The 9,296-nt window shown below is 41.0% G+C and overlaps 1 long non-coding RNA gene across 1 annotated transcript; it reads right to left on the bottom strand.

Annotated features, from left to right (window-relative positions):
- Positions 1-6,470: 6,470 nt before the first annotated feature.
- On the bottom strand, positions 6,471-9,074 carry LOC147310827 (uncharacterized). Its single transcript, XR_015125345.1, has 4 exons — positions 8,984-9,074; positions 8,437-8,515; positions 7,963-8,058; positions 6,471-7,199 (listed from the first exon to the last, which is right to left on the bottom strand). It is a non-coding gene; the product is annotated as an uncharacterized LOC147310827 (long non-coding RNA).
- Between the last annotated feature and the right edge of the window lie 222 nt (positions 9,075-9,296).

The raw sequence follows: 9,296 nt of genomic DNA, 5'->3' as shown, positions 1-9,296 counted from the left end.
GTTTACCAAAGATACATAAACAGGGTGCACCTTTAAGACAGATTGTCTGCATGATCAACTCGGTCACCTATAACATCTCCAAGCTTCTGGCTTTGATCTTCAACCCGCTGGTGGGCAGCTCTGAGCACCACATCCAGAACACCCTGGATTTTGTTGAGAAGGTGAGAGATGTCATTATGGAGGCAGATGAAACCATGGTCTCGTACGACGTTACATCTCTCTTCACTTGCATCCCAGTCACAGAAGCGTTGGAGGTAGTGTGTAAGAGATTACAGGACCACTCTCAGCACCGACCACGTGTGTTTGAACTGTGTCTTGATTCCACCTACTTCACATACAAGGGTCAGTTCTACAGGCAGAAACATGGGTGTGCCATGGGCTCCCCAGTTTCACCCATCATGGCCAATTTGTACATGGAAGAAGTGGAAAAGAGGGCTTTGCTCTCCTATCCTGGAACACCACCAAGGCATGGGTTCAGATGTACAACGCATCCACTTAACACACTGTTTGCTGCTACAGCTACACATGTTTCTTTTCCAACTATTTATTTATAAGTGACTTATGTATGTATGTATGTATGTATGTATATATATGTATATATTGTACTATTCTTAGTTAGCGTATTGTCTGTCTTGTCTTAATGTTGGTTTAAAATGGAGCACTGTAACAAAAAATAATTTCCCCCAGGGATCAATAAAGTATTCTGATTCTGATTCTGATATGTGGATGACACCTGGGTGAAAATCAAATCTCAGGACGTACCACAATTCATAGATCACATTAACTCGGTGGACCAACACATCAAATTCACCAGGGAGGATATGAAAAGTGGCAGGTTAGCCTTCTTAGACTGTGAGATTTCCATCAGTAATGGAGGACATCTAAAAGCTGACGTGTACCGGAAACCTACACATACGGATCAGTATCTAAGGTTTGACTCTCATCATCCACTGGAGCACAAACTGGGCGTCATCAGGACGCTATAACACAGAGCGAACACCATCCCCACAGACACAGCAGCCAGAGAAGTAGAAGAACATCAAGAAGGCTCTGAGTAAATGTGGTTATCCCAGCTGGACTTTTGTCAGAGCTGGAAAAGCACCTAAAGAAAGCTCCAGCCGATCCAGGAGAGAAGGACAACCGCTGCCTAAGCAAAAACCTGCAGTGATCCCATATGTGTCAGGAGTATCGGAGCAGCTGAGACACATTTTTTCTAAACACCGGGTCTCTGTGGCTTTTAAACCCCAAAACACGCTGCGCCAAAAACTGATCCACCACCAGGATCGGGTCCCCCGACACAAACAGAGTAACATAGTGTACGCTGTTAAGTGCCAGGAGGATTGGCAGGATTTATACATCGGGGAAACCAAACAACCTATGGACTAAGAGGATGGCACAACACAGAAGAGCCACCTCGTCAGGCCAGGACTCTGCAGTCTATTCACACCTACAGGCCAGTGGACACTCTTTCAAGGATGAGGATGTTCACATCCTGGACAGGGAGGAACGCTGGTTTGAATGCAGCCATTTACGTGAAAAGGGAAAGACCATCTCGGAATCGAGGAGGGGGCCTAAGGGTACATCTGTCACCATCTTACAATGCTGTGATTGCAGACATTCCCCAACTCTCTGTGAATGGGACTCATGACCATTGATCAGTGGTTGTTGATCATTGGTCATGAGAATTTGCATAATTACGATTAAGGAACTGACCTCCCAGCCCAGTTGTTCCTTCAGTGGGCTGGTTTCAGTCGTTATGCAGATGTTCTGTTTATAAGATTGCAACCTGCAGCTGAGACTGAAGACGTCACCTGATGATGACGAAACGTTTCTCCCGCAAAACGCTACGTCCAGATGAACAGAAACAACTTTTGGAGAGTGAAAATTAAAGTTGTTCTGTACGACAACAATACATTGAACCATTCAACATCATCTGAGGTCTACACTGTGTGAGTACAAGGAAATAATTATTATAATATGATGTGTTAAATTTGTTTAGATCAGAGGAATAAGGAGGGATTGGTCTGTGTTTCAGTTTGGCTTAGCTGTAGCCTGAGAGTGTAATTGTTTAGAGAGAAAGGAATTTATGGACACTGGGGGTCTGCCTGCCTGCCAGGAGACAGGAAGCTACAGTTGGGGGTTGCTGATGCTGATGCTTGTACCTTTAATAAAAACTCATAATTGTTATAAACTTAGAAGTAGGTTTGCAGAAGACTCTCCACATGCTTATCTGTAAATGTAAGACAACAAGAGGCCAACGACCCAGTGGATGCAGAGTGGGGGTCTCAGTGTTTGTAATATGTTAACTCTGTTTTCTATGTTGTGTAGAGGAATTTGGTGTAGCTTGGGTGAGGAGATTACTTTTATGACCCCCAGGAAGTCACGTATGCAGAGACACACACAGTGCTTTAACTGTTACGACACACCCACACCTACATGCACACTCACTCACTCACTCACTCACTCACTCACTCACGTGCACTCACATAGACACACAGGCACGCGCACACGTGCTCGTGCATAAACACAGGCACAGAGCTTCCAGCACACCGTGGGGGTTTTATGATGGGGTCGCTTCTACAAAACTGTGTTTCACAGACAAAGCAGTGAAGATCTGCAGAGGGACACGTCTGCCCTTCTTAAATGACTGAGTCGGTGCCGTCTCTGGATGAGGAGGAATAAAAAGAACCGGGGTGAAACTGATTTCGCAACAACTGTGAGTCACTTTGTTTCAAATGAGGACATCTTAGAAAAGGCTGCCTTAGAGGGAAACGGTTTAAAATCGCCTTCGCTTGATGGGTCATGTTTGCTGTCTGGATGAACAAAGGCCATATGGGAAGTTACTACAAAGACACCCTCAAGAGTGTTCTTAGGTACAGGGAGGCTATCGTAGACTGAAGCTGTGTAGTTAATGAGATTAGCAAGTGTGGAGGGTTCTGGCTACACACAGGGTTTCAGGAAAAACACATGAATCCACAGTTCCTTCTCTCCTCAGATCTCTCACCAGACACAAGTTCCTCACCAGTCCTCCAGACAGTCTGCGCAGAAGATAACAGGGTAACTAACATCTGCAGGGAAAGGCAAACCACCACCTTGTGTAGACGCAGCAGATGAAATGATCAGGAACAGGTAAGCTCATTGCTTCCAGCAGCGTGGGAACTTAAAATATGTCCTCCAGATCCCTCTGAAACACAACAAACAAAGAGGAGAGCAAAAAGGGAGAGAGCGGTGAAAGTCCCAAACAGATTCCCCAAAGAGATTCTCCTGAACTCAGACCTGATGACTGATGAAGTCACTGCGGTGATCATACCCAGTTTGACAGCATGAGACAACCTTTGCTTTGACATGGTACACTATCATGTTTGAAGTAGCCACTACAAAACCGTGAACTGTAACCATGAAGTGATTTCTGCAGTCAAAAACAACACAAACTTTGTTATTTAGATCACGTGTGATTGGTGTTAAAGCAGTCCGCCAAGAAAATTTCTGAAAGCGCTGTAACTACGTTTAAGAATATAATCCACCCACTGTTATCATCTCCAATGACCTGTACCAACATAGAGCAGAGCAGCTATCTGAACGCTACCCCAACAGAGGTCGATCATCTTGTTAATAATTTCACCTCCTCACTACGTACGACTCTGGATGCTGTAGCTCCTGTGAAAACTAAGGTCTCTAATCAGAAGTACCTGACTCCATGGTATAATTCTCAAACACGTAGCCTAAAGCAGATGACTCGTAATCTGGAGAGGAAATGGCGTGTCACAAATTTAGAGGATCATCATTTAGCCTGGAGAAATAGTTTGTTGCTTTATAAGAAAGCCCTCCGCAAAGCCAGAACATCTTACTACTCATCACTGATTGAAGAAAATAAGAACAACCCCAGGTTTCTCTTCAGCTCTGTAGCCAGGCTGACAAACAGTCAGAGCTCTGTTGAGCCAACCATCCCTTTAACGTTAACTAGTAATGACTTCATGAACTTCTTCACAAATAACATTTTTATCATTAGAGAAAAAATTACCAATAATCATCCCACAGATGTAATATTATCTACAGCTACTCTTAGTACCATTGATGTTAAGTTAGACTCTTTTTCTCCAATTGATCTTTCTGAGTTAACTTCAATAATTACTTCCTCCAAACCATCAACGTGTCTTTTAGACCCCATTCCTACAAAACTGCTCAAAGAAGTCCTGCCATTAATTAATTCTTTGATCTTAAATATGATCAACCTATCTCTAATAATCAGCTATGTACCACAGGCCTTCAAGCTGGCTGTAGTTAAACCTTTACTCAAAAAGCATCTCTAGACCCAGCAGTCTTAGCTAATTATAGGCCAATCTCCAACCTTCCTTTCATATCAAACATCCTTGAAAGAGTAGTTGTCAAACAGCTAACAGATCATCTGCAGAGGTTTATTTGAAGAGTTTCAGTCAGGTTTCAGAGCTCATCACAGCACAGAAACAGCTTTAGTGAAGGTTACAAATGATCTTCTTATGGCCTCTGACAGTGGACTCATCTCTGTGCTTGTCCTGCTAGACCTCAGTGCAGCGTTCGATACTGTCGACCATAATATCCTATTAGAGCGATTAGAACATGCTGTAGGTATTACAGGTACTGCACTGCAGTGGTTTGTATCATATCTATCTAATAGACTCCAGTTTGTGCATGTAAATGGAGAGTCCTCTTCACACACTGAGGTTAATTATGGAGTTCCACAGGGTTCAGTGCTAGGACCAATTCTGTTTACATTATACATGCTTCCCTTAGGCAGCATCATTAGAAGACATAGCATACATTTACACTGCTATGCTGATGACACCCAGCTCTATCTGTCCATGAAGCCAGATAACACACACCAATGAGTTAAACTGCAGGAATGTCTTAAAGACATAAAGACCTGGATGGCCGCTAACTTTCTGCTTCTTAATTCAGATCAAACTGAGGTTATTGTACTCGGCCCTGAAAAGCTTAGAAATATGGTATCTAATCAGATTCTTACTCTGGATGGCATTACCTTGGCCTCCAGTAACGCTGTGAGGAACCTTGGAGTCATTTTTGACCAGGACATGTCCTTCAATGCACATATTAAACAAATATGTAAGACTGCGTTCTTCCATTTGTGCAACATCTCTAAAGTTAGAAATATCCTGTCTCAGAGTGACGCTGAAAAACTAGTTCATGCATTTATTACTTCCAGGCTGGACGACTGTAATTCATTATTATCAGGAAGTCCTAAAAACTCCCTGAAAAGCCTTCAGCTAATCCAAAATGCTGCAGCAAGAGTCCTGACAGGGACTAGAAAGAGAGAGCAGATTTCTCCTGTTTTGGCTTCCCTTCATTGGCTTCCTGTTAAATCCAGAATTCAAAATCCTGCTCCTCACATACAAGGTCTTAAATAATCAGGCCCCATCTTATCTTAATGACCTTGTAGTACCATATCACCCTATTAGAGCACTTCGCTCTCGCTCTGCAGGCCTACTTGTTGTTCCTAGAGTATTTAAAAGTAGAATGGGAGGCAGAGCCTTCAGTTTTCAGGCCCCTCTTCTGTGGAACCAGCTTCCAGTTTGGATTCAGGAGACAGACACTATCTCTACTTTCAAGATTAGGCTTCAAACTTTCCTTTTTGCTAAAGCATATAGTTAGGGCTGGACCAGGTGACCCTGAATCCTCCCTTAGTTATGTTGCAATAGACGTAGGCTGCCGGGGGATTCCCATGATGCATTGAGTTTTTCCTTTCCAGTCACCTTTCTCACTCACTATGTGTTAACAGACCTCTCTGCATTGAATCATATCTGTTATTAACCTCTGTCTCTCTTCCACAGCATGTCTTTATCCTGTCTTCCTTCTCTCACCCCAACCAATCACAGCAGATGGCCCCGCCCCTTCCTGAGCCTGGTTCTGCCGGAGGTTTCTTCCTGTTAAAAGGGAGTTTTTCCTTCCCACTGTCGCCAAAGTGCTTGTTCATAGGGGGTCATATGATTGTTTGGTTTTTCTCTGTATCTATGAAGCGGCTTGAGGCGACTTTTGTTGTGATTTGGCGCTATATAAATAAAATTGAATTGAATTTAATACAGACACTACAGTGAGCATCACAACCACACTGTAAACCCGAACAAGTTGACTGAACTTAAAACTTTTGTGGAAACTGATTACCTCAAAAGATTTAAGTACAAAAACTCATATCTTCTAAGTATGGGGTACTCAAAATTTGTATTTATTGTTAACCTAAAAATTTTAAATTATATTTTATATTTTATTAATTGAGCTTTACTCAAAGACTGTATACTTTAATTTCAATATTTTTGTGTTTCTTGTAGTTTATTATTTTGATGCAACACAATGCAATTATATTACAACCTAAACTCAAATTATCTGATTATTAATTAAAAGATATTTATGTTGTGAGTGTAGACTACTAAAAAAAAAAAAGTACGGAAATTCAGTTACTTTACATTTTGTTTATTTAACATTTTTTCATGAAAATTTAAAAACATCACAAATGTTTTTATAAAACAACTAACATGGACATCGGCACCAAAAAGTGAGCATTATAAATTCTGTGTAGAACATTTATCTTTTATCTTTTTATAAACTCACAAAGGACGACATCAGTCCTAATTGCATCTTTCTCAAAATACACAAAAATGCAAAACAAAAAGTCAAATACTAATCACTTTTTTTTTAAATAGAAATGAAAAACAATTTTTTAAAATGGGTACAAAGACGATCAGCTTCCAAATAACCAGATAAGGCAGTCAAGTATAGGAAAATTAGGTAAACTGATGGAGTTAAATCCACCCAAAGCCTGTAGTAAACTTAAAGTGCTTAAAGTGCTTCAAACAAAGTGCTCAGTAACAGAGTGCGTGTCCTAACAAACATTGCCTTATATTCCTTAAGAGCATGTAGGCAGGGGTTTCAGGGGTTTGCCGTCATCAAGCCCCATGAAGATATTTTGGACTAAGGCAAATGTGTGAACCAGCTTCCTGGGGTAGTCTAAATGCAGAGCATAGATCAAGCCAAACAATAAAGCAAATGCATTTGCAAATCTGGGAATATCACGCATCACCTAGTCGCCTTTCACCAAAACAGCCATGCTTGAGGAAGTAAAATGGACTGGACTGGGAAGCGCCGTCGGTAACCACTGTGAGAAGGGCAACTGGAGTGTCAATGAGGGTCGACTCATCCAATGCGTCCGCCTGGAATAGACACAGTATCAATGGTAAATGGCCTGTATTTGTATAGCGCTTTACACATTCAGTCATCCAGACATTCACACCCATTCACACACTGGTGATGGCAGCTACATTGTAGCCACAGCCACCCTGGGGCGCACTGACAGAGGCGAGGCTGCCGGACACTGGCGCCACCGGGCCCTCTGACCACCACCAGTAGGCAACGGGTGAAGTGTCTTGCCCAAGGACACAACGACCGAGACTGTCGGAGCCAGGGCTCGAACCGGCAACCTTCTGATTACAAGGCGAACTCCCAACTCTTGAGCCACGATCGCCCCAATTAAATAAGTAAGGTTGGTTTGAGAGAATGTGACAAGCATGACCTGTAATCTAGCAAAACATTCAGCAGTGTAGTGGGTTACTTTGTAACGAGTTAGGGTACTCTACTTTTTTTGAAAAATGTACATTAACGTGTTAGCTTCTTGCATTACATAATTTGTATTTTTATTATTTTTCTAAAAAAAAAAAGTAATTTTTTATTTCATGACTTTATCTCAAAAAGAAACTAAATCTTGACTTCAGCCTGGTTTTTGGGCCACCTGCAGCATAGCCATAGTGCTGTGATACGCCTGTGCCCTGCTCCTGACCTGTGTGTGTGTGGGTTTTCTACAGAGAGGGTATTTTGTTTGTACAATTTGGTAGCTGCTAGGGTATTAAATTGTATTTAAAAAAATCCATAGCATTTTATCTTACTGGCAGAATTTAAGTAATGCAAAAATACACTTACATTACATGTCTAAAAGAATTCTGGGTCCTCCTCCCGCAGGTATACAGGAAGGGCACGAAGTACTGCAGTGCGTTTCACGTTGATATCAGGCGCCTCCTAAAAAGGGAAAAGAAAAGTTCATTTAACGCAAAGTTTTCAGGTGTCATTCTTTGGGGAGAATACATGTTTATGAAACTGCATGACATCAGACTCTACTAAATTTTGGAGACTTTTCTTTTAAGACACAACCTTTCTGTCTCTTGTGACAGAGAGTATGTTTCTTAATCATTTGACAAAAACCCTACACAGTATTTTAAAATAGTGTTCTCCAGATCAGAGCTGTGATCTATATAGAACATGGGATTCAAAGCAAGGAAAAATTGTGTGTTTATCAGTGAAACTTTTAATTTGTGTTAATTTTATCATTATCAATATATGAAATCTTCACCTTAAGGGACTTAATGAATGGTTTCTTCAATAGATCTTTCAACTCACCTGTGTTTACTGTCTCCACCTGAAATTAATTGCAGTCTGAATTTTTTTTTCTTCTGTCTTTTTGTCTTTGGCCTTCAGCCTTGGAAGAAAAAATAAAAATATTGAAAACCTTATCAGCACACTAAATATACAACACCTTGCTATATTTCAATTGTTTTAGATAGAAGTTGCCACTGCTAGCTAAGTCACTTTTGAATGATGCTAATGAGAAGAAAAAAAAAAAAAAAAAACCTGCCGAACAATGAGGCTGCTGTTGTAAAAACGCCAACTTTCTTGCGTTGGCAAGGGGTCGTTAAAATATCACTAAGACCCTTTCTTTATGTGTGATTCTTCGTAAAACTGTGTTTTAATCGGTTAAAACTGTAAAACTGACGACATAATCTATGTTTGAAAAAGAGCGCGAACAACCGCGAACAACTATTCACCACCTGGGTCTGTGCTTTTTAACACAACAGCGCATTCGAAAACAAGTTATTGGCTGCAACATATTAATATACTTGCTTTTTTACGGAAAAAATAAACATAACGAAGGTTCCGTTTTACTTACAAGTTTCTCCAAATGTGTTCTCCAGTCGCTCGAGAAGGGCAGCCATATTGAACAGAATTTTCTGTCAACGTCGTTCAGGTTAGAGAGAAGAGAGAAGACGTCATGACGTCATGACGTCCACATGCGGAGCTCGGAAAAAAACATTTACTCAAAAATCATAATTAAGAAAGCAGTATTTACTCTTAACTTCTAAGCCATGTACAATTATAACTGTTTGAATCGTTAACCGAACAGAAAAGTTTTAAATTGTTTCAACTTTGTGAGGAATTTTAATTGTTATATCCACAAACTTTATAAGTCAGGTAGACTGTTG

Source organism: Aulonocara sp. 'chitande type north' Nkhata Bay, linkage group LG16 (genome assembly GCF_057382095.1).
Source record: "Aulonocara sp. 'chitande type north' Nkhata Bay isolate Kocher_YH1m ecotype deep benthic linkage group LG16, A_spYH_male_GT1.1, whole genome shotgun sequence".
In the NCBI taxonomy this organism is placed as follows: Eukaryota; Metazoa; Chordata; class Actinopteri; order Cichliformes; family Cichlidae; genus Aulonocara; species Aulonocara sp. 'chitande type north' Nkhata Bay.
Note: the sequence above shows the minus strand (reverse complement) of the source record. Positions and strands in the feature narration are given on the sequence as shown.